Raw genomic sequence first — 26,594 nt, 5'->3', positions numbered from 1 at the left:
ATTTTTTTGAAAAAATTACCACGGACGGAAAAGATATCAATCTATTAGTTCAGTAATTTTCGTGTCTGCCCTTCCATTATGTGACTGAAGAAAAAATTCCAAAAAATAGGTAACAATTGTATCGAAAAGAGAAAATCGAGTGCACCTTTTTATGTTAGGGCGTGTTTGAGTTGAGTATTTTGTCTTGATATCGTTCAAAGTAAGAATATTTCATACATCGTCTCGCTTCAGATTCTATCATTTTTATATATTAAAGCTACAGGTTGACTTTATAACACAAAAAAATAACAGTACTAAAAGATGAAATATATGGGTCAAGTGAAATACCTATCTAATGAGTCACAAAAACAGGGAAGGTGTGTTCGAATAGCTATTTTTTTACTGAAAGTACTTGACGACAGTCTTACAAGTTGGATGATGAAAATGCATATCTTCGAAAAATTCTAATTTTTTGTGTGTGATAACTAGGGTTTATAGTCTTCAACCACTAAAAAAATCTAGTCTGCCCTTCCACGAAATATTTAATTAGATTTTTTTTAAATGTTTATGATTTTTCGAAAATTCCACCTAACAACCGATCAGACAATAGTTTTAAGTTGAATCAATGCAGACAATATCATTAACTGATGCTCATTAGCTAGTTGATACATTTGTCTTTTAAAATATAACTGACATATAAGGATCGTATTGGTGCAATGTGGATAAATTTATCGGTTTCCAAGAGCAAAATTGGTAGCGCGTCATCGCTACAATGGCTTCCATTTTTACGATTGTGAAAATGAACTGGCGTAATGGGGAGATAATTTTGACGAAGTAGGATCCTGACTGTACATAAGTAAATTTTGTCTGTATTTGTACTCATACAGATCAATACAGTCTTCTTTCATCCCGCTTCTATCCATGCTTAGCAAGCGATACTGTTGATATTTCTTTTTGCGTAACAGATCATTTTGGGGTCCTCTTCGCGGTCTGCGTTTAAAATGTCGATTTTTTAATGTCGGGTGTAGATTGGAGGATAAAAACATTATATGTACATTTTGGAATATATAATAAAAGTCTTTGTATTCGCTGCGATACAGGAGAACAGATCGGTGATCCTTGATTTTAGTCCTGTTTCTAAAGCTCGTACAAATAAATTTTATATTTTTCATCAATGTACATATATTTTATATATTTTCAGTCGCAAATATTACATGCAAAACTAAACAGATTTTTTTTAATGCGAACAAAATATCAATCTTTGAACTAAATCTGTTATCCCGATTGCCATTGTAATAATTGTTTTGCTATCGTGTACAGCAATCTAAAAGGAGAGCGAAAGATACCAGAGGGACATTTAAACTCATAAATCGAGAATTCCTTCCTAGAAAAAATATAAAAAATTGAATCAAATATGTGTCTACCTTTTCGATTTGCAATACGATTGGGATTGAGTTTTTTTATGCATTTGCAGTATGGGTATTAATAGGGTGTTCAGACATACTGAGCCGTAAATGACGATTTGAAAGTAAAATTGTATATAAAAGGGGTCTGGATCAGGGTCCTTCATTTTCTTATTGTTTTATTATTTTTTTGGGTCTTTCCTCGATTTTTTATCTATCCTTCTCTATTCTTTATATTTAAGGTTGTACCCAACACTTTCACTAAAATTAATTTGGGTCGTTTCATTTTCATAAAATTTTGTCAAAGTACTTTGACACTTTAATAAAAATATAAAAATTTAAAAAATTCGGAATCAACCGTTTTGTCAGAAAAATTACACTGATTATATAGCAATTTGTCAAACACCAATTTTGATCATTGAGAAGCTTAATATTTCTGTTACAACACAACGTAATTAAAACGTTTAGCTGACTTTACAGAGTTATCTCTCTGTAGTGTTAGGTACCACATTAAACACCCATTATTCTCTATTTTTAGGCTATTATTCTGTAACGTTGGACAATTATTCTCTATTTTATAAAACTTTTAAAGACTCTCACATATAGGAAAAAGTAAAATGTAAAACATACCGAACTCCGAGGAAAATTCAAAACGGAAAGTCAATTATAATCAAATAGCAAAATCAGAATGTCTAAGTGGGTCTCATTGGGGTCTAAGCGTGACGCGGGATTGTCGATTTTTTGTAAGCATGACACGTGAAAGTCAAATTATTGTGCCGTGAAAACGGGAAATGAAGTCTAGCGGGACACGGGAAATGACAAAAAAATGAGAATTGCTTTAATACGTACATAGTGTAAGCGGGATACAGGAATCTGACAAAACAGTAAGCGGAATCCGGGATCAGAACCCCCCAATGAGACCCCCCTCAAACACATCATTCGAATGAATAATAACTGTAATATTCCTGACTTGGTACAGGTATTTTCTTATGTGGAAGAAGTAATTACACCTTACACAGTATTTGGTATTACTCTATTAAATATAAAAGTATTATTTTTACAGCAGTTATACTCAACAAGTTTGAAGTTAATTTTCAGCTTTAGTTATAAATTCTCAATACTAGTACAATAATAATGAGCAATCTTCACCCGGCAACTGACATACTGTTAAAAAAAAATGGCCCAGACACTGCCTCATGCATGTGTTTAAGCAAGAGCAAACTTACACACTTAAGTTACTTCAAACAATTGAAGGAACATAAAAATAATATCATATGGAAAGAAAGATATGAAAAAATTTGAAAATTTATTGCTAAAAAGCCACAGAAAGAAAAATCCATTTTAACACTGAATAATGAAAAGCTTTTCTTGTCTTAAAATCACTAATAAGTTTAGTGGTAATACGCTACTAACAAAGTCCCAGATTTTACGAATTCAATGTATCATATATACCGTACATGTCCAAGTAAACTTTTCTTATGTAGAAGAAGTCATTGCACCTTACACAGTATTTGATTTTACTCAATATGCCGAAGTTTTTAGTTGATAAGTAGCAATTTTGATAGTATTTGTATTTTCTCGATCGGGGAACGATCGATTCTCCTGTTTTTGCTTAATTCTCAAGAAACACATACCAAGAAAAAACAGTAGGCGGCAGAAATGGTGAGGAAACGAATTAAATCAGTATGTTTGAAATTTGATTTTTGGTTACATTTTTGTCCAAATTAATATACATGTAGTCCAATTAGAATCATGAATTTATTAAAACCATGGTTACATTTTTACGGTGAAAAGAGGAGACACATCAATAATATTCATCATCGTAAATTATCATAATGATTGGAAATTAACAATTAAAAAAACACAATTTAAACAGTCTTTGAATGAATTAATACTTTATTCTCTTAAAACAATTGTTGCAGAAAACATATACATATTAACAATATATAAACTTATATAGCATGTGTGAATTACATATACATGTATAAAATAATACTAAGAAGTTTTAACCTGGAGGAACGACCTTCTCTTGGACGTTCTTAATAAATTTACATAGTTTTTCTAATATAATTACATTGTTGGAAGCAAATAGCTGTTCAAACTTATAAATGTTAACATTTTCATGACAAAAAGGGGGAAGCTGATTTATTCTTTCATTAATAAAGTAGCTACATGTCATAATATAGTGGTATTCATCACCGATATCCATCGAGTCACATAGAGAGCACACTCTTTCGCTTCTTGGCAAATTGCGTCATCTCCCGGTCTCGACTGGTAATCGGTGACTACCACATCCAAATTTACAAAGGATGTACATATAATAGGGTGATTACTCTGAGATTTATTTTTCAAAACAAAAAATGAGTTTTAAATAATCTTTGCAGTTATAGTGGGAGCAAGCCTTGGGGATGTTCGCTTATCTGGTTTTTGACTTTTTCGGATAGTAGTAATCCTCTGGTTTCGTCCATGTAAAGTGCAGTTAAATATTTTGCACGCTGACAACTACTTTTCTCTTTATATTTTTACTACAGTATAGTTTAAAAGCAATTTGTGAAAATCTTATACGTTGGTTTTTTTTTTGCCGTTTTTGAAAGATAAAAGGCGCCAATGATATATTAATAATAAATATCAAGAGAACCATTTCCCGCCAACTTTTCAATACATATACGAAAAGCAAGTGACACAAACCATTAAGTTGCGTAAATCAATATAAAACAATGTTTCGAAAAGCTTGTTATTTTGGAATAGACCAGAGAACATCATTAAATCAGTACAATTTGTGGAACTAATTAAAAATTTGATGTAAAATCTCTGAAACGTATATGCACGATGAAAGAACAGGAACGCTACAAATAATATTTAAGACAAGCTGTACCTAAATATGTACAAACAATGTACAAAATGTACATGTTCAATCATACATGCTATTTGATCTGTTCACCAGAAATCACGCCTGCTGAATTCCTATGTGTTAACTAAGTGTTAACTCTTGAATCATAATTGTGAACAAGAAGAGATATGTGTGAATAAAAATAGCCACCTCCATAAACATACGTGTATAACCATAAACAAAGGTACAATGTAAACTTGCGGTGAAGGTGATGATCATTTCATTATTGAATGCAGTGCGGTCACCTACCTATCGTAGCTTACATCCACATCTGCTAATTTCATTTTCAATACTTGTCGCAGGACCAAAAAAAAAGTCAATGGCAATCTAACCACATCTCCTTGTTTTGTTTTTTTTTTTGTTTTTTTTTAAAGCCAACAAAAGGTGAAAAAAATAAAGAAATGTTTTTTAATTAAAAAAATCTTATTCAATGAATATTACAAAATTGAACAAAAATATTAACAAAATGGAACCTGAAAACACACATATTTATTTGAACGAGACCCATTTTACTTATAAAAACCCGATCTCGTCCATAAACATATTTCTATATAATTGTATAGTTTATAATTTACTTTCCTGATTTGGGTTAGTTTTTTTTTTATGAATATACGAATCTGTATTTGATCTGACATTTAATATATACATATTATATGGGGGAAGAATATTTCAAAACATTTAAACTAATTTTCACATTTGCTAAGTGAAAATAAATTGAAATAAAATATATATATATATTTATTTTTGAAATTTAAACAAAAAATCTATATAGAAAGAGGGGGTTTATTTCCAAAGCCATTGTGATACCCACAAATAAAAAAAAAATATGCATTAACATGCTCTGAAAAAAAACCAACAAAAAACAACTAAGCAATCAACGTGTTTTAATACAGTATAGATATAAATACATGTTTTTAAAAAAACATATATTTTCACATCAATTTTGATATTTTTTGTGGATCAAATATATTTACAGACGATCAATACTCGCATTTTTTAATGTTTTATCATGATTTATAATGCAATACAAAATTTTGAAAAAAAATGAATTCATCAATGACGACACAATCGACATTATAAGGCACATTAAAAGTGAAATATTCAGTTTTGCGTGTTGCTGTATATGATATATTTGTTTTTTGTTCATTGTTAAAAAAAATTGAAAGAACATTCTTAATTTTGAGATACCAGATGGCTGTAATAGCGGTTCGTTTCCTCAAATACGCTTAGAGCCGGGCATCTCAATGTCAAGAAACTGTAAAACATTGGTTCGAAGAATAAAAAGGAAGGGCTAAATTCCACCGAATTTATTTCACACCAGAACCATTTTCAAAATTTGTTTCTACAAAATAACCTGAAATCGCAATTTTGAGAACAAAATGTTAAAGAAGGATACTATTAACAAACACAAATTTCTTTTAAAAGTAAAGCTATATATACTAGTATATATTGTCTTTCGTGTATACTTTAAATCATTTGGGTTGGCGACATTCTTCTTAATATCGTAAATATAGAAAAATAATATAATAAGAATTTACAATTTCTGAAATCAAGATGCCTCCAACAGCAACTTGCATAATACGATTTTATGGAAATAAATATTATATTATATTGGCCGTTCGAGATATTTTTGTCAGTAGGGTTCGCCATTTTGACGGAAAATTTAATAATACAGGGAAATAGACCCAACCTCTATTACTTGTTCAACGTGTTGAAAAAAAAGAGACATTTCATATATATATATCCTCGTATGTCTAGACGGTTTTTTTCAAAGACAATTATATTATTTAATAACAAATTGATATGTGTTTTGTTATGTGCATATGATGCATTTTATTATATTTAGTGTCTTAAAGTGTTTTGTCATTCGCGGTTACAATCGTTTAACAATTTAAAAAGTGGTTTGGGTGGGGGTTGATATTCTTAACGTAAAGATGAGCCTTTAAGTCAGCACTGATACTTTCAGTTTTAGTTAGCAGAGTTATTTTCTTTGTCAAATGATAATTCAGTGGACTATGAGCAATCCAATAAATCGCTTTATATTTTTTTATGAGACCAATAGATTGATTTTTGATTGCCTAACGTCTAGTAGCAAATATTTCATCTTTATATACCAACACAAATTAAAATTAAACCCAATATGAGGTTTTGAGTCGACCTGGAGGACAGGCAATAAATTAAAACTGGTACTTGGATTTTTTTGGTAAAAATGAGGCGAAAGGTACAAGGACTATCAAAAATCACAAGTCGAACAGAGATTGGCAATCATGGCACAAAGAAGAAAAAAATCATCAAAACGAACCCAATAAAAAAAAAAACGGTGGTGATCAGATGTGTTCCTTCGTAAGCAGATCCTATAACACATGTATGGCGGTAACCTACACAACACACATGTTCTTTCGATAATAAAAAACATGAATTAATGGTTGTATCTCTTCCTCCGAAGGCAAAGGTTAAGATCCAGCTTGCATGTTTAATCCCGTCACATTCTGTTATGTATGTGCCTGTCCCAAGTCAGGAGCCTGTAATTCAGTGGTTGTCGTTTGTCGCTGTGTTGCATATTTGTCTTTCGTTCATTTTTTTAACATTAATTAGGCCGTTGGTTTTTTCTTTTGAACTGCTTTACATTTGTGATTTGTGATTTGTGATTTCTACGTACAGCTAACTATGCGATATGGACTCTGATCGTTGTTAAAAGCCGTATGGTGACCCATAGAAGTAAATGTCTGTGTCATTTGGTATCTTGCGGAGAGTTGTCCATTGACAATTATACACATCTTCTTTTTTTTTATAGTAATTGTGATAAAAATTCAACGTAAATAATTCAAAGCCTGTAACTTATTTTGTTGCAATACAAATACTTATAATCAGGTATTGTCTGTACTCGATTAATCTCCTCTGTCTCGGTAGTGTTACACTAAGAATATGTTCACTTCATTTACTTGAAAAATATTTATTTAAAGAATATCTTTATTTCCATTAAATGGGCCTACAAAGGGAATAGTACAATATAGTACAATATACGGCATTAATAAGACAATAACAAAATGAAACAACAATGGTTGTTAGTACTTGATCGTTTAAAATAAAATTTTATACATTGTATACATGTAGTTTAATGGATACTTGATCTGCTCGATGATCGCATTAAGTTAAAAGCACCATTCTAGCGATATCCATATGCAGTTTTCTCAAGATGCATGCAAAATTTCATGAGAATCCGTGAAATCTCTAATTTACTCGTCTGTTTCAGTTAAAATGTTATTACCATACTTATAAAGCATTTTGCACACATATAGAATGTTTTTTATATTTGAATTATGTCCCATTTGCCAGAAAGACCTCAACTAAAAATATAATTTTATAGATGAAATTGGAATGTCTGAAAAATTAGATACTTTTACAGCAGGATCTAATTGTATTTTTTAAAAGGAGATATATCGGTATTCGGATACCTGAGTCCTCTTCCATAAAATTCTTCAAATATGATCTTAATAAACAAATGAACGAGATAAGAATGGAAAGAGTCAGTGCCGATTTTCCCTATAATTTTTTCAAACACGTGGTGACAATCACAAAGTTGTGAAAACCTAGCTACTATTATTCGAATATAAAAAGAGTCTATGTTATATTCTAAAATATTTTATTATCAATTGTATATAAATATCTTTATTTCGAATAAATGGATAGGTTTCGTTACCGCTAAATATCGCTATATTGATGGCATATCTATACATTGCTATTGTAAAATCAAATATTCTATAGAATGCCTCTATACATAAGTAAATTCGTATTGGAAGGACAATTGATAGTTTTCATTCCTTAGACTTTTAAAATGTGTTCATGATGTCAGGTGTCTCCTTTTGTTTTCGATAAATATTCCAAATTCCCAAAGTCTGTAATCACCTTTGTAGATTTGAACTCGGAACTAGGTTTTGGGGAAAAAAGGGGGAGGGGGGAGGTTATTCCACTATATCTTTATTTTTCAACAAACCTGAATTACATTTGTATAGAGATAAACACACAATAAATATTACATACTATATATGAATAGACATACAAAAGTTATGCTGAAACGAAACATTTGTTGACAATTTTTAAATGCTTAAAGTCCTCTGAATCAGGAAAAACATGGTAATATATTTCTTTTTCACACTCTCGCTCTCCCCCCTTTTTTCACCCTCTGAATCAGCCACTGGAGCCAGTTTCGTGCATTAAAAATTGTTTCAACCTTTTACTGAGAGTAAAATTTAAATACTGAGCATTTTAGCAATGATTGGAACACAAGTTAAATCACAAAAATACTAAACTTCGAAGAAAATTCAAAATGGAAAGTCCCTAATCAAATGTCAAAATCAAAAGCTCAAATTAACACATCAAATGAATGAATACAGTGCAGGCGATTTGGTGTCACGATACTCTCAGTAGCATGGGTTCGAATCCCGGCGAGGGAAGAACAAACAATTTGCGAAAGCAAATTTACAGATCTAACATTGTTGGGTTGATGTTTAGACGAGTTGTATATACATCATTGCTGGTGATCCGATGGATAAACCTGTTCTGTTGTAGAGTTGTCACTGACTCAGACCTACTTAATAATATTATATTATATATAGGTATTTGAACTCATTTATGAATAGTTTACAATATACGTTTTAAAACCCATTAAATAATTTCTTATGAATTATTCGAAAAGAATTCTAAATTTTCACAAAATTATTGCAAAATGACGGTGGGTATGGATACATTAACAAGCTGCGTTGGACGCAGTGGCGGATCCAGAGGGGGTTCCGGGGGTTGGAACCCCCCTTTTTTGGCCGATCAATGCATTTGAATGGGGACATATAGTTGGATTCCCCCTTTATCCTGGGTTGGGAACCCCCTCTTTAAAATGGCTGCATCCGCCCCTGGGACGATAGTCACGATACTGTTTGACTTCAATTTCTAAAACAAAATAATAAATGAATCTTTCTTGCAAAATTACACCCATAGGGTCAAGCAATACAAACAAACCGAATGGTACAATAAAGCTATAATACCAATGTGACACATAATTGATTTTTCCAGGTTTTTATTTTAATGAGAAGTAAAATATGATAGTATTTTCGCCTATGGAAGTAATGGAAGAATAAATACTACTGTTGTAACCTATACCCACCATCATAAAATCAAAACGCACTATAAGCCATTCATATTTACGGTATGGATTCACTATAAAAATAGAATATAAAAGTACTTTATTGTTAAAATAAACATACGTCTTACAGTTTCAAAGTAATCGAAGCGCAAACATGCACTAGAATTGACAGTCAGTTACCGACACGGTAGGTTAACACGACTTAATAACGCACAATACCTCGAGTATTGTAAGGTCGTCATGTGTCTAAATTTAGAAACATTTCTACGTCATAGTGATGGTGAATAGATCGTCTGCTGACGAAGTTGATCTAAATTTAGCAGACGATCAATGCTAAATTTATAACAACGAACGAGAGCATTTGGTAGAGCACTTCCAATAGCTTCCGCTAAATCGATAGAAAAACGCAATCAGTGTGCAATTCGAATCGTTGCTACGCTACGAGACTGTCATTGCTTGCGTCATAATGAAAATTTTGTATTCATAACGTACATAATTGTTAGCCTTTACGTATTTACCTTATCCTATGGTATATATAGATTTATTTTATATCAATGAAGGTTTTCCAAAATAAACTCTTCTAGAACATGTAGTAGTTTTGTAGAATTTTAAGAATAATTTATTTTATTAACAAAAGGTCCAAAGGCCAAACAGAAAGAGTCCATGGAGATTGAAACCTTCGAGGCTTGCATTTGACATTAGGTTTAACAAATGGATATATTCTTGACCAGTGAATTTTTTTACAACATGGAAGTTAAAGAAAATATGTGCTAATTCGTCAACAATGTGCGAATCATGGCCTGGATTACGTCACATAATGGATACGTTGAAATGACATTTAGTCATATTAAATATAATATAGAAACGGATTTACGTGATAATATCAAAGTTTTACTGCCGTCTTGCTACCAATTAAGAAATATTTTACTCTTTGGTATTCAGCTGACTTTTGTGATGTCACGTGTATGGTAAGTATTAAAAGCGTCTGAAGACATAATATAAATACCCTTTTTTGGACTCTTGGGTATTGTCTTTTTGTGGGGGGAGTAGTGCTTTGTCATTGTGTACATGATTTGAAACCTATTTACTGTCAACTTAGCATCACCCGAAAAACGTCTTCACATTGAAGAGTCATGTTTTGTTTTGACGTAAACATGCCGCTTAATATTTTATAAACATGCACAGAAAAAGTACTTTTCTATGTAAAACACTCTTAGGTGTGTTATCTATTTCTAACCTCTTTTCAGATAATCGACAGTTCTAGTAGTTTTGAAAAGATTTCCCAGAAAGAAAACCTACAATGGGCAACTAATGTGAATGGACAAGGATGGATACAGAATCGTTAAAAACGAAGGTTCAATCCAGGATTAGAAAAGGAGAAAGGGGGGGGGGGGGTTCAACCATATGTCCATATTTTCAAGCGGTATAAACCAAATGTCCCCATTCAAAAGCATTTATCGTAAAAAAAGATCGGTTCCAACCCCTGTATACGAATAAAGTGTGTTGATGCATGATGTTATTGATTTTCAGTTCTGATTGGCGATCGTTGTTGCATGCTGTGTTCTGAAATATTGTTAGGACGTTTAAGTATAGAAGTTTTTTTCTCATGCAATATTTATGAAGGGGTGATCAGGGGAATCCCTGATTCCCTACCACTAACTCCTACTTCCATAAATTCTACTTCCCTCCCCAATTTCCCCCTTTTCCTACTTATTCTGCCGACGAAAACACAATCGACTAAAACAATTCACAGTACAATACATCCATTTTTATTTTTCCCCCTCTCCCTCCGGTTCTCCATGAATCCTACTTTACTTCCCCCGACTCGCTTCCAGTCCCTCATTCCCATGTTTCCTTTTACCTGCCCACCCTTTCATCTGTAATACGTGATATTTTGTCACTGTTTGATATATATTAGTTCTAAACCAATGTAAGATCGATGTAGTTGCCCTAGCTTCTTCCACTTGTGGTAACTGGTATACCTGATATACCACTACACATAATGTACTGTTTTATAACTGTAGAGAAAGCCGACGAGGAAACGTTTAAGGCGCTTCTGACTAACGAAAGCAAGCTATAATTTGATATAGCCTGATGGGTCATGTGGTCTAGGGCGCTGGACATAGTGCAATAAAACAATGTAACACTTTCAGAGGATCAATCTTACATAATATTGTTGAGCTGAATTCTGCGCTTATAAGACACCATGCAGCCTTTCTAGCGCTGTCTTATATCATGTTTATTGAATCGTGATTTCTTCGTCAAAACACATTTTTGCCATAATTATAACTGTTACAATAATCAATTCACAATCCACATGTGTACAAAGCTTCAGGTTTATGTGACCACAAATTGTCCTAAAACAAAACTTGAATTAACCTACAGCATTCCAAGATTTTTATCCTGATACGAGAGGGCGGATTAACAGATGCACTGACTAGAAAACGTACTTTCGTAGGTGGGACTTATGAAATATACAATCGTTTGACCTTTTTCTTTTTATTAAATTTTGTATATATGAAAAAGAAGATGTGGTATGATTGCCAATGAGACAACTGTCCACAAGAGACCAAAATGACACAGAAATTAACATCTATAGAACACCGTACGGCCTTCAACAAAGAGCAATTAAAGCCCATACCGCATGTTTGTATTTAGAAACTGTACATATAAACATACAAATGTTCTCGTTGTTAGCTCTTGAAATTGAGACTATCGTTAGATTTTTTTCTATATTTAGTTAGATTGCCTCTCTGAAAGTGAACTATACACAATAAAAGCACCAAAATGAAGAAAGAAAAAAAACAGCCCATGCTAACTGAGGCAAAAACGCGAAAAGCAATCTTTAGTCAATGAATTTACAAGAAATAACATTGGCAGCTTCTTTGCCTGCTGCAGTTTATCTGGTAAATCAAAAATTTGTTCTTGTATGGCGCTGTTACAGAGTTATTTCCTGTAAAGGGAGGGGGGTAGGGCCCCGAAACGTGTTTAAACCCGTCATACACTTTTAGTGCGCCCTATCCCAAGTCAGGAGCCTGTAACTCAGTATTTGTTGTCGTGTGCTGGTGTATATTGTATATCATTTTTGTTTATCGCATAATCTTTTGTACACAAATCAGGCCGTTAGTTCACTCGTATTTGTCATGTAGGGCACTTTATGGCTTGCTATGTGTTATGTATGGCATTTATTTATTGTTGAAGACCGTACAGTCCACTTTGTGGCACACTTATACGTTATTCTTTCTCTGATTTAGAGTTTAAATATACCACGTATTATTAGTTTTTATATCAAATGTCTTTTTATTATGCAACTATGCATTTAATTTGTAATACCACATACAATCCTATATATACATAGTACATGAAACTCAAATGACTTACGGGTGCTCTCTCTATCTCTCCTAGAAAGGTGAGGGAGTTCATATTTTTATTATAAAAAAAGAGCGTGTCTCGACTCCTCCTAGAAATATTGCACCGGTAGATATGTTGCACTTTTATATTAGCTTGTGAACGAGAATATTGTATGAAAACCTTGTAGGCGTTTCTGATTAAATGTTGACGGACGGTTTAACTTAATACCACTATACGCCAATTAAATGCGTTGTGACAATGGATATAAACTCTTTTAAATTACTTATATAATATACATGATATACATGTAGGTGGAATGATAATTAAAATCTTGCTTGAATATAAAAAAGAAGATGTGGTATGATTGCCAATGAGACAACTATCCACAAAAGACCAAAATGACGCAGACATTAACAACTATAGGTAACCGTACGGCCTTCAACAATGAGCAAAACCCATACCGCATAGTGAGCTATAAAATCCATCAACCATTTCTTAGAATAAAGAGACTGTTTTCTGGTTGACTGATGATTGATTGTTTCTTAACGCCACCAGAGCTTACCGATGAGCCTACAAATGAATATCTGTTAAATCGGAACACGTTTGTGATTCCAACATGGTCAAAACTAACTTGCTACCTCGGGGAGGTTTGGCAGGCGACCTTTCAACCTGACCTATGAACTTAATTTTTAAATCGAGGACAAAAAGGAGTATGAAATATGAAATACAATAAGTTTAAAACTGTAAAGTTTGCTAAAAAGTGACTTAGGTGGGCAACCATTTGATCTAATAGTGAAGGGGTAGCCTACTGAAGCCTCCTGTTTTGTACTAGATTGACATATCAAATCTGATAAAAAAAAAGTACTTTTTAGTAGAATATATGTAAATTTGTATATGCTAGTAAATGATCACCTGTTATTTTTTTGTCAAACTCTTAATATTACCACCCACCCCACCCCCTCACCCCAAAAAATTGAATTTAAAAAAACATATAATGCATTAACACGTTAACATTACTTTAGGTGTTGTATACGAAGCTTTTTTCAATTTTATTCAGAAAACTCGGTCCATATATATAGTTTGAAAACCATTGATGAACATATAAAATGTGTTTCATAATTACTACTATAAAAAAGAAGATGTGGTATGATTGCCAATGAGACAACTATCCACAAAAGACCAAAATGACACAGATATTAACAACTATAGGTCACCGTACGGCCTTCAACAATGAGCAAAGCCCATATCGCATAGTCAGTTATAAAAGGCCCCGATAAGACAATTCAAACTAGAAAACTAGCGGCCTTATTTATGTAAAAAAAAATGAACGAAAAACAAATATGTACCACATAAACAAACGACAACCACTGAATTACAGGCTCCTGACTTGGGACAGGCACATACATAAATAATATGGCGGGGGTTAAACATGTCAGCGGGATCCCAACCCTCCCCTAACCTGGGACAGTGGTATAACAATACAACATAAGAACGAACTATAAAAATCAGTTGAAAAAGGCTTAACTCATCAGAAGGACAAAATACAAGTGGATGTGTCCCGGTATTCACCTCAGAAGCTAACAAAACCTTTAAATATACGTATTAAGAAGGGATATAGTTGTCAGGTCATTAAATATTGCATATTGTGGCGTTAATATTGATTCACTTAACACATTTATTATTAATAAAAACCAGTTGTTGGCATGACACGGGTTATGTTCTTCTCATATATGTTATGATGGTATGATACTAAACCCCTCACGGGGAGGATTGTGCCTGATATTCTTATGATAAAGACATAATTTTTCAATCAGTTTAATTGAAGTCCGGAGCTGGCATGTCAGTTAACTGATGTTATTTATGTATTATTGTCATTTTGTTTATTTTCTTTGGTTACATCTTCTGACATCAGACTCGGACTTCTCTTGAACTGAATTTTAATGTGCGTATTGTAATGCGTTTACTTCTCTGCATTGGCTAGAGGTATAGGGGGGAGGGTTGAGATCTCACAAACATGTTTAACCCCGCCGCATTTTTGTGCCTGTCCCAAGTCAGGATCCTCTGGCCTTTGTTAGTCTTGTATTATTTTAACTTTTAGTTTCTTGTGTACAATTTGGAGTTCAGTATGGTGTTCATTATCACTGAACCATATATATTTGTTTAGGGGCCAGCTGAAGGACGCCTCCGGGTGCGAGAATTTCTCGTTGCATTGAAGACCTGTTTGCGACCTTCTGCTGTTGTCTGTTCTATGGTCGGGTTGTTGTCTCTTTGGCACATTCCCCATTTCCATTCTCAATTTTATGTGTCCCGGTACTTATACATCCCGACACAAAAAGACACAATGAACAGATCTGAGAGTACTCGCAGTTGACAGACAGCTAGTTTAAAGCCACTAACAACTAATAAAAAAATCATGCAACTAAGACTAAACTATCAATCTGTACACATCCAACATCCAGTGGATTTAGTGTAAAGACGTCATAAACAGCCAGAGAAAAACATGACCTTTTGCAATGCCAAGTTACAGGTACCGACAGATTGTAGATCCATGAATATGTATATGCATATAACATACTAGTAATATTTAGCTAGCTTTTAATTTACTGATAACAAAATCAATATTTATACCAATAAAAACAATATTCAATGATCTTATTACAGTGTTGAATAGGTAACCTTTTAGAATAAGTTTATTTAACGCAGCGACAAGTTTACATGGAACATTTCTAAATTTCCGGGTACGGTTAACAACATTTCCGTAAAAATGAGGATGTGCTATCCCGTTTGAAATAAGTTTTCTACAGGTACAACCAAACTTCATGTTTGTAACCTCATGTCATTGATAAAGTTTAAGATGATAATGTCAAGTTGTATGTTGAACTGAAATAAATAATATGCACTAAGGCTTTATTTTATAAATGACTCAAACCACAAAACTATAATAAATCAGTAAACATTTCTCGTTTTTTTTATATATATATATAGATTAAACCGTTAGCTATTCCCGTTTGAATGGATTTACACTAGTAATTTTGAGGCCCTTTATAGCATGCTGTTCGGTGTGAGCCAAGGCTCCGGGTTGAAGGCCATACTTTGACCTATAATTGTTTACTTTTATAAATTGTTATTTGGATGGAGAGTTGTCTCATTGGCACTCATACCACATCTTCCTATACCTACTAATTATGTTTTTTTTTTCTCAATGAGCGAAGGCATGAATTCTCATGATTGAAAGTAAAATATACTATGAATACATCCAGTTGTGGCTAGTTATTCCTACTAAGATTGCTTATATGAAAAAAAGTGCTTCTTACAATGATTGATTGATTGATCAGTATTTAACGCGCTTTCAACACTATTGTGCTATTTCTTGGGGTCAGTTTTTATTGTTGGAGGGAGCCGGAGTGCCAGGAGAAAAGCACAGACCTTCGGTAGGAAAACTGACAATCCTAGTCAATTCAGATTAGATTCGAGTGCAAGCTCAAACTCACAACCTCAGTGTTGACTGGCTAGTGATAAGTAACTGCAGTTCAATTACCTAGACAAATGAATCACCTTGCTTACAAAAAAAGTTATTTGGTCACTGGTTCTAAATGGCAAGTTACAAATCATATATTCGAAAGTTTTACGAACACAAGCAAGATTAAATTGACTGTTTTGAAATGTTAAAACACTATATTTCTGTTAAAGATGGCAAAATGTATGTACAAAAATGTAGTCACAAGCCCATCCTCTGCTCCTTTCCTTATGTATAGTGCCAACGAATGACACTAAAACAGATTCAGTGCATGGTAAAAACATTCACAAGACGGTGATTTGTAATAGCGAATCCGGAGCAGACACTGCTTTTGTTCATTTTTTCTTTTTTTTCATGTTCAATGCTCTGTAACTCCGTATTTGATTGGCATTCCAACATCTGGGATCTGAGCGACACTGGTGTGTTTTATAAAGGCGAAACGCGTCTGACTTACCAAATAAGCTGGTATATTCGATACAAATTTATCTTTTCGGAAAGAACGAATAATTCGCTATGTTTGACTTGGATGAGTTCCTGTTGTTCAAACTTTACTCTTCTGTACATTGTTTTTTGGACTGATTTTTTTTTTTTATTTTGTCCTAGTTTTTTTACTGATGCTGTGTGACTAGACCCGTATCTTCTTTAAGCAGGATCTGCTCACCCTTTCGGAACAGATGAGAACAAATTGTGTGTTTTAGCGTCGTTTGTGTTTCTCAGTCTATTTTGTCTGTGTCATTATTTTATCGACTTGATTGTCTTTTCGTCGTATTTTGTTTTTTTTTTTGTAACGGTGTTGTCAGTTTATATCGTATTATGAGTTTTAAGGTGGTACCCAACACTTTCACTAAAATTAATTTGGGTCGTTTAATTTTCATAAAATTTTGACAAAGTATTTACTTTGGCCCTTTAACCAAAATATATAAATTTCAAAAATTTTGAACCAACCATTTTATCAGAAAAATTACACTGGTTATATAGCAGATTGACAAACACCAATTTTGATCATTGAGAAGCTTAATATTCCCTTTACAACACAACGTTATTAAAACGTTTGGCTGATTTTACAGAGTTATCTCCCTGTAGTGTTAGGTACAACCTTAAATGCACCTTTAGTGTCTTCCGCCTCTTTTATATCTCTTTTCCCAAATAGTAGAATACATGTATTATATAAGATAAAAAAAAAACTTACTGTTTCTTGATGTCTTCCTGACAAAGTGCAAATGTTATTAGCTTGACAGCGATATTTAAAAAGAAAAGTATAATCTAATAATTGTATTCTGTCGTCAATGAATATCAACAGTGTGTAATTTCTATATCTTTACAGGTTTCTAGAAGTCTTACTGACAAAAACTCAATATCACAATATGTTTATGGATGAAAGAGGATGACGTTTTTCTACAGCAAATTCGATATTGAGGAAGAGTTGTATCGAGGGGACATCTCAAAATGGCCAGAGATTCAATATGTTCCGCTTCAACTAAAACTGGAGTATGAAAAGAAAAACAGCACATATTCGGAATAATCGTTCAATATCAGGTAATTGTTTTCTTATTGCATTTGTTTTTCATCTTACATCATATGAACAGCTAGTTGAAGGGTAGACATATGCCAGAATGAAAGTTTTTTTGTTTTGAGTGGGTCCCTTATTTGTCTAACAGCTTCTCGTAGCTACACCGAATAAGAAGCCCAACAAATGCTTTCTTTCAGGATTATTTTTAGTGAGAAAAGACCGGATGTGCGCGTGTTACTTGTTAACTTCAATACCTGTTTACGTAAAACTAGAATGTACTTCTGGAACGCACATGTCAACACGTTTGATAAATAAAAGGATCGTCAAGCATGACGGTAAACGTTTACGTAACAACGATGACAATCACGTGACCAAGCGATTGTATTTCAAGAAAAATCAAATTTGTAAAACATTTTACCAATTTAATGCAAAAAGACTTACATTTTTTAGACTTCCAGATATTTATTTACGTAAACAACATGCAGTTTCAATTAAATCTAGAAAAATACAAAATATCTGTACTTTTGTAGATCATATATTTTTTATTGTAATTAAACTAGTTTCACTCCAAAACACTGTGTCCATATACCGAGGCAGACTATCTGAACCATGCGTTGTTCGTTGTTGTTTTCGAAGTCGTTAAGTGTTGTGGATTGATTTTATCTGTCCTATAATGTAAGTACAGTGGAACCTGCGTAAACCGCAGATACATGAGTATTCGGAGTGTGTCGGATAGGACAGGTTACACTGTATTTCCTGGTACCCTGTTTATGTATTCCATAAGTACACAATTTTTTTAACAAGGAGATTTAATTGTTTATTTCATTATGACTGATCTTTTCATTTAAAAATATTGATAATCAACTGTTCAATAATGACATTTATCAAAATGGGGGATTTCAATCCTAAGACAAACTGCATGGGGATTTCATTAATGAAATAAATCAAATGCATAATATTACCAATGAAGCTTTCGTGATTTGGTCATCATAATTCAACCGTTAATATATTTCTATTGAATTACAACTTCCCCTAAAATTGTGATGAGGAAGAACTTGCATAATTGGTTATCGCTATGTCATCAAATATGTCTTACAATTGTAAAGCCAACGCCTGTTTTCATGAAGATTTATAATATTTTGACTGGTTTTTCCAAAGTATAAGCTCTATCATAATTTCAGACCGTTGGTAGAATTTCCGCTTCTTCGCATCTCGACTATCTGATTGGTTGTGCCTTGTAAAATGTGGTTATATGTGCTGTGTAATTACACAATAATATTATGCAAAAAAGTGCAATTGATGAACACATATGTCATGAGATGTCACTCTGACTTGTTTATTCTATGCAAATTAAGTTTAAAAGTACGTTTCGTCAATTAACCAATTAAAAGTATTTCTAAATAAAACCACCAATCGTTTTGTTTCCAATGCCAAACTTACATTGACAAAAGTTACGTCAGCGAATCAGAAATAGCGTTACAAAATTTACGGAAATAAATACAAGGAGAACGCCCTGCAGACCATTCAACCATGCGAGAACGGAAGTTTCTTTACTTTTGTCTAACAGATTTCTACATTAATTATGTATTTCTTGTTTTTGATATATGTAATTATTTACACAACTACACACTTCTTTGACTGACATGCGGAAACATAGGCTATTCATTAAACCAGTAGAAGACGTTGCATAAATTAAGTACGATGCACTATTTGTGTAAATTACTATACACAGAGCGTTTTAGTGTTATTTATAACCCAGAGATTTAAAACAAAGATACAAAACATATGACTTTACTTTATTTTTTGTCTTTCATTCACGGGAAACTGTTTAAACGGGATTTCATTAGACAGGAAATGGTCAAAGATAGGAAGCTACGATGGTGCCACTTATCAAATATTTCATAATTTATATATCGTGCATGTCTTTGAAATAACCCTCAGAGGATACAGTATTTGAGTAAATTACTATACTGCACCGTTTTAGGGTCATAAATAACCAAGAATAATGTTTGAAGAATACAAAATATATGACTTTACGTAATTATTATGTCTCTCAATCACGGGGAACCGTTTATACGGGTTCAGTTCGCAGGAAATGGCAAAATATTGGACTGTGCGATGATGGTCTTTTTGTAAATTTGAAAGTGAAATTTATTTGAAATAACTAGAAGAGAAATTGTCCAATTATGCCTGGAAAAAAAACAGGCCTCACACAAATAACTGTGTCAACAACCTGTAAAATCCTTATTCACAAAAAAAGTGTGCGACTAAGTGAACTGTAAATAACACAACAAGACATAACATAATTCATCATCGTTTCTATCATTCCTTGTCTAACTTGAATGCACTAAGGTAGTGTAGTTTTTGTCATATTTGTCTTTAGAAACGTCTCACTTTGTCTATCCTGCAAACCCCACCCAACATAATTCATCGTGGACGGTCGGGTGGAATATCATGATAATGATTGAAATTTGAACCACCAGCAGGTTACCGGTGATTAAATTTTATAAATCAATTTAAAATGATACAAATCAAGTTTGAAGATTTGAGCTAGAAATCGCATGAATTTCAAAAGGAGGGAGACTGGGTAAACGTCTCTTTCTCAGCATATATCACCCATTATGCAAATCCGAACTGGGTCAAATGTCAAACTCGGGATTATGACACCACCAGTAAATTCAAAATTTAAGTGACTCAACTGTAAACCAACTTGAAATATCTAAGACCACAAAAACAGATCGATAGTGAATTGAGACACAGGGTTTAAACCAACCGATTATTTGTGAATACGATGAAACGAATGAAAAAGGTCGTTTGATGTCTTTCTCCTTAATATAACTATGTTAGTAGTATCTATATAGGTTACCATTGAATTCGACTAAGCACTGCTCTTCCAAAAACACTTGGTAATTTCGAAACTCATTTTAATGGAATCCTTTATGGATCTTCATATATAAAATATGAAAATATTTGAAAAAAAATGACCAGAGAAAAAAATAGGGTTACCAGAGGCGGGTCATACCACTGGCCTCAATTTAGAAAAAAATGCAAAATCTTTATTAGCTTTATGTGTTTAAGTTTATTTATACCTGACATATATACCAAAAAAGCATTTGACACTTCAAGTTTTTAGTAGTTTTAAGATTAAAAAACAATTTAGAAGACACTACCGGGACTACTGCAAGTTAAAAAACAGACAAGGCAACTGTCCAACGAAAAAAAACTAAAAGACAAGTCCAAAAATCTACACACGAAACGATTGGATAATTGGTTTTCAAATTGAATTGTTTCACATTGAAATTCATCAAATGAGAAAAATCAGTTATACATAGACGTTGAACAATTTTAAATGGACAAATGAATCTTGCTTTTTCCATTCCATGTTATGACCCTCCAAAAATTATCAATAGCACGTCAATTGATTAACAGTGTTTTTGTTCTATAGTTGTGCTGTTTCACCACTGATTGTACAGTTTGTTTTTATTTTCAGCTGTTTTATACTGTTTATATTTTATTCCGTGGTTCTGTCCCACTACTGTCCTGGATTTTCAAATGGGGTTGAGCGCTCACAACATGTTTCTCCGCCACGGTCTTTGTTTGAAGTTGTCCTAACTAATGAATTTGTAATTTAGTAATTGTCATCGGATGATTTCTGTTACAATTTCTTTCGATTGCTTTGCAATACGTCAATCCGTTAGTTTTTTTAGTTCGTATTGTTTCACATTTCGACATGTCGGTGCCTTTCGCCACTGAAATATGGTATGGGTGTAGATCTTGCTTGAAAACCGTATGACGACCTATAGTTGCTTACTTCCGCGTCATTTAGACTCTGATGAAAATTTGTCTCATTGAAATCATACTACATATTATCATTTCATACAGACGAATTTCCTTCTGTTAAGGCCGATCCCTTGTTTTCATAAAATCTTGATATCATATTGGTTGTTTATTACCTACAGGTAAGTTTAATGAAAACAACATAAACAGTTCAAAGTCAAACTGTTAAGGAAGAGAATATATTTCAACCGACCTCCCATAACTGCCACTCGGTTGTCACATAACGTGCACACAGTGTCAGAAAGTAAAACAATTATGTCTTTCTTGACAATTCAACTATCAATTGCAAATAGTGAATTTCATTGATAACTACATCGTTTAGACAAAAGAAAAAAAATTTAAACCTGTAAAAAATGAAGTCTGCATTTTCTGACTTCGTTTGAAACTAAAAAAATACAAATTCAAAGTTATTCACTGGATACATGTCTTATCTTAAAAGAAAATGCATAAAACAAGTCAGGAATATGACAGCTGTTATCCATCCAATTGATGTGTTTGAGCTTTTGAGTTTGTCTTTTGATTGGGTACTTTTCGTTTTGAATTTTCCTTGGAGTTCGGTATTTTTGTGAATTTACTTTTTATATCAGAAAAATTATAGAAACAAGGACATTTACTTGTTGAAGAGGTCAATCAAGGAAAGATAAATCAGTCTAGTGCAATTAAAGAATTTAATTTTATTAAGATTCATACAATTTTGTGAGATTTGTTTCTCCGCTATAGTCAGCTATGTTTCAATTAATGTTCAAATTCTTTATTCCAAGAAAGCAGTTCGAACGCGCCAAATTTTTAAGGTGTTGTGTTTGTTTTTTTAGTCGTTATTGATAACTAGCATATAATTATGTCCTAAACCCTGCTACAAATAACTGAAACAATACCAAACAAAAATGATATTCAACCCAGAGAAAATGTCATTACCTTAAGTTTATATAATAAGACTACCTCCCACATAAAGAAATAGTGTAGAGATACATTAAGTATTAGATCAGAAAAAAAGCTATTATTCAATAGTTTTACAAAGTAAACATGTTGAAAAAAATAATACCTTCTCATGTACTTTCGATTAATCAGTTATACTGGTATTGTAAAGTTAGACAGAATTAATGTCCCACTTCTACTTGTACCGGAAACGGTCACTGTAGGATTATTGGTAACGAAGTTACGGGAACACTGTTGGCACAACTTTTTGGAATTTTGGATCCTCATTGCTCTTCAACTTTGTAATTGTTTGGCTTTATAAATATTTTGATATGAGCGTCACTGATGAGTCTTATGTAGACGAAACGCGCGTCTGGCGTACTAAATTATAATCCTGGTACCTTTGATAACTATTTACTATATCTTCAATAGAAGCAAGCACAATAAACCTTTGGCCCTTAAGTCCTAAAGTTCATTTTTAAGGGGAGAAACATAAATTTTCAATGAAATGTCCCATGTCGGAGTGACGGTTTCTTAGTATTTGATCAGTTAAAGACTGAATACAAGGCATGTCTCTCATTTTACCTGTTAATTGTATAATTACAGTCAAATTTACAAGTCTTACCTCCATATCCATTCTTCAAAACTAAAAAAAAAATCAGTTCTTTTGTGTAGACTTCTTCTGTTCTGGAAAATTTGCATTCAATGTTTACCACTGGATCTAAATCAAACACCAGATTTACTGCTCTAACCCTTTACTCGTTGTTTTCTATGATTATATATCTTGGTGAATATCCATGGAATTGGTTTAACATTGCTGTTTACCTGTTTATAAACAAAATGTCGCATGCTTATCATTTTATCGAAATTGTTTAGTTCATAGAATGCTTTTTACCGCTTTATAACGTACATACCATGTCTAGTATATTTTTGATCAGTGTTTTAAACCGTTGGATCAATGCCTTTGCTGATGACTTCTGTGTTGACAAGATATATAAATGAAAAGTTCTTTTTCTAATATTTTTTTGTTAGAAGATGTTCATATTTTCTGCCCTTAGACATACACTGACTTTGTAGTTTTCAGTAAAACCTCTTCGGGGCTTACCTTCATCAAAATAGCTCAAGAGAAAGAGGTTTAATCATCGTAATAGGTAAACATCATAAGAAGACCACAAGGGGCCACATAGTCTAGGGATGTGGAACCTTAGATTTATAATAATTTATAAAGGAGCAATGTAAGAAAGGTATGCTTAAAGTCATCTCAGTATCGACGCACTGACTACTGATCTAAGGATACCACTGGTCAATAATAGTCCACCATCGGCGATTTCTACCCAGTGCGATCAAAAATATTCATACCAGGTGTTTATTATCATAGCCATAATACGTATACTATATAGCTTGGTACTTATGCAATCAGTACTCGCATGTTGTGCCTGAAAAGGTTGTTTTACTTTAATTATTTAGTTGGTAGTGACACAACGGTAATTTGTAATGCATTGAATTAACTCAAATGGGTATAAAATGAAAATGACTTTAGTGACCAATTTCATAAAGTTACACTCATAAGAATCACGGGTACGTTCAACAAAAACAAAAATTTGAATTGGGAATAATGTTTTGAGAGGTGACTTGTACAACTGATCCATGTCATAACAATTCCACATCAAAAGTGCACTAAAATTTCTTAGCTATATCTCACATCGCATCTAGTAGACTGTTTTCAAAGTTTCGACTGTTCCGTAGGTCAGTTTTTGTTTCTTTCACTAGGTCTTTTGTACATACTTTGTTGATTTCAGCAACACTAAAACAATTAAGTCTCGTGTAATCTAAAGTGGATATTGTACATGTAAAATTTTCTTACATTCAAAAAGGAGGCATTTTACAAATGATCAACTATATATATGATATATGAATATTAGTTCATTTATATATTTCGGAGTTTAGTATGACGTTCAGTAAACCTGAACTAGTACACATTTGTGTTTGCGGGCCACCTGAAATACGCCTCCGGGTGCGGGATGGTCTTGTGGTGTTTCAGACCCATAGGTAGCTTTCGGCTGTTTCTGATCTTTGGTCGGATTGTTGTCTCTTTGACACATTCCCTATTTCCATTCTCAATTGTATATGGTAACACTAGACAAGCTGTTGAACTGCTAATTCAAACGCCAGTGCAGAAGCGTGGTGTACTTTGTGGCCTTCTCTAAACCATACTCAGACAAGTTTCGTGTTACATAAAGTTATCATTTCACATTTAAAGAATTATTACCACGCAAAAAAATGTATCTCAACATGATATTTACCTTAATCTGAACACGAGACTATCATTTGCATTGCCTTCCGCAAAAACCCTCTCCTGCATAAATCGTTTATTTAGATTATCCTTTTCTAATCTTCTAGACGCCCCCATTAACCCTGAACCTTTAGGAGAAAATCAAACTGTTGCCGTTTAACATTTTAGATTATCGCATTATGTAACAAAAGTGGAACAATTATAGCCACAGGATAACATCAAATATATACCAAGCCACCCACCCGATAATATATCTTTGGTGTTTACTTTCTTATAACAGAAGTATTTGGATTATTGCCATTTTTACGAGACAAATGGCCTTAAAACCTTTCGATTAATCTCCACAATGTCGGATTTAATTTTAACTTAAATATCAATACTTTAGCAAATAAACCCCTGCCATATATGGTATCTTGTTTTTACGTCACACTGCCTCTGACATCAGAAATACTCTGATGAAACATCTTTATCCTTTCCATATATGGTAGTTTGTTTTTACGTCAGAGCTGTTCTGATATAGCATATCTATGACGTCTTAATTTCCTCATTACTGTATTGATCTTACCTTTTGCGACCAATACTGACGCAGATTTCTGTCTCTCGTGTACGATACCTTGATTAGTTTTCTATATACGCATGCTCAGCTTTTATAATTGTCTTTCTTAGAATCGATATCAAAGTATTTTCCGTGCAAGTCATGGATCAGACCAAATAAATCCTAAAAATAATCACGAGGGAGCTATTAAACCTCAATTTGGTTGTTTATTAGTTTATATTTAGATTTGATACCTAAAAAAGCATTGTTTTGTTTGAAAATCTGTAAACAAAGTGATCAAAATATAAGATAAAGACTATTTTAAGATGAATAAAGCAAAAACTAAAGAAAGAAAAGATGCATATTAACAGTATATATTGTAGTACCAGTTTATCCGAGTGATGTCTTGTTGCCTTATCTGCACTGAATCCTTCTGTACAATTAATGTTCAAAAAATGTTTTTTTTTTATATACATATTTTTCCGACATAAAGTAACATACTTGAATTGGAACCTACTGATGCTGTTAACCCGGCCAAGCAGACACCGAACTTGACAAAAACAGGCTTGCAAGTATTTGATGTTTCTGAGATAAATTTAAGATGTATTATGAAATATTGAAGAATTTTAGTTTTTAAGGTTTAAAACTGTTTTCAAAATTATTGATTGTGTTTTTTTTTTGTGTCTTATGGTTCACATTTCATATACATTGTATATGTAGGAAAGGGACTAATCATTCAATAAACCTGTTGGTTCTTGATATTCGTTGACTGTCGCTATCATGACTTCAAGAAAATGAAAATTGGTACGTGCACTATAAATAAGAGGGTTTGGTTTTATCACTTTCTCAGATGTGTGTCTTTTCGTCGTCGTATATCGGTTGTTTGTGTTGTCATTGTTATGTCGACTTAATTCGCCGTTCAGAATCTACTGCATCCTGGGTAATATTTTCAAAAGCGTACACCAAAGCGTTTTGATTGGTTAAAAACGTTATAAACAATGGAAATTCAACCAATGACGTATAGTTATTTTCACTTTGAGGTACGAACAATGAAATTACCCATGATGCTTTAGATTCTGAAACGGCCAATTATAACTTATCATTTGTTGTTGTCCCTTAATTTTGTATTAACCCCTCCCCCTTTTCACCCCACCCCTCTTTTTTAGAACTGGATTATATATGACATCGTTATCGTTAAACAAAACGGCGGGTATGACATTCCTACGA

The 26,594-nt window shown here is 33.0% G+C and overlaps 1 protein-coding gene across 2 annotated transcripts in view; it reads left to right on the top strand.

The window, feature by feature from the left end:
• LOC143059660 (putative nuclear hormone receptor HR38) overlaps positions 1-26,594 on the top strand; it is a 48,326-nt gene that overhangs the window by 714 nt on the left and 21,018 nt on the right. Inside the window, exons 1-2 of one of the 2 annotated variants that reach the window (XM_076233196.1) lie at positions 10,018-10,377; positions 17,602-17,813. The gene's annotated coding sequence lies outside the window, so the exon portion shown is untranslated. Of the gene's footprint in view, positions 1-10,017; positions 10,378-17,601; positions 17,814-26,594 lie in introns of those variants that run through there. The other variant, XM_076233197.1, reaches the window with a different exon arrangement.

Source organism: Mytilus galloprovincialis, chromosome 14 (genome assembly GCF_965363235.1).
Source record: "Mytilus galloprovincialis chromosome 14, xbMytGall1.hap1.1, whole genome shotgun sequence".
Lineage (NCBI taxonomy): Eukaryota > Metazoa > Mollusca > Bivalvia > Mytilida > Mytilidae > Mytilus > Mytilus galloprovincialis.
This window is presented reverse-complemented; position numbering and strand designations above follow the sequence as displayed.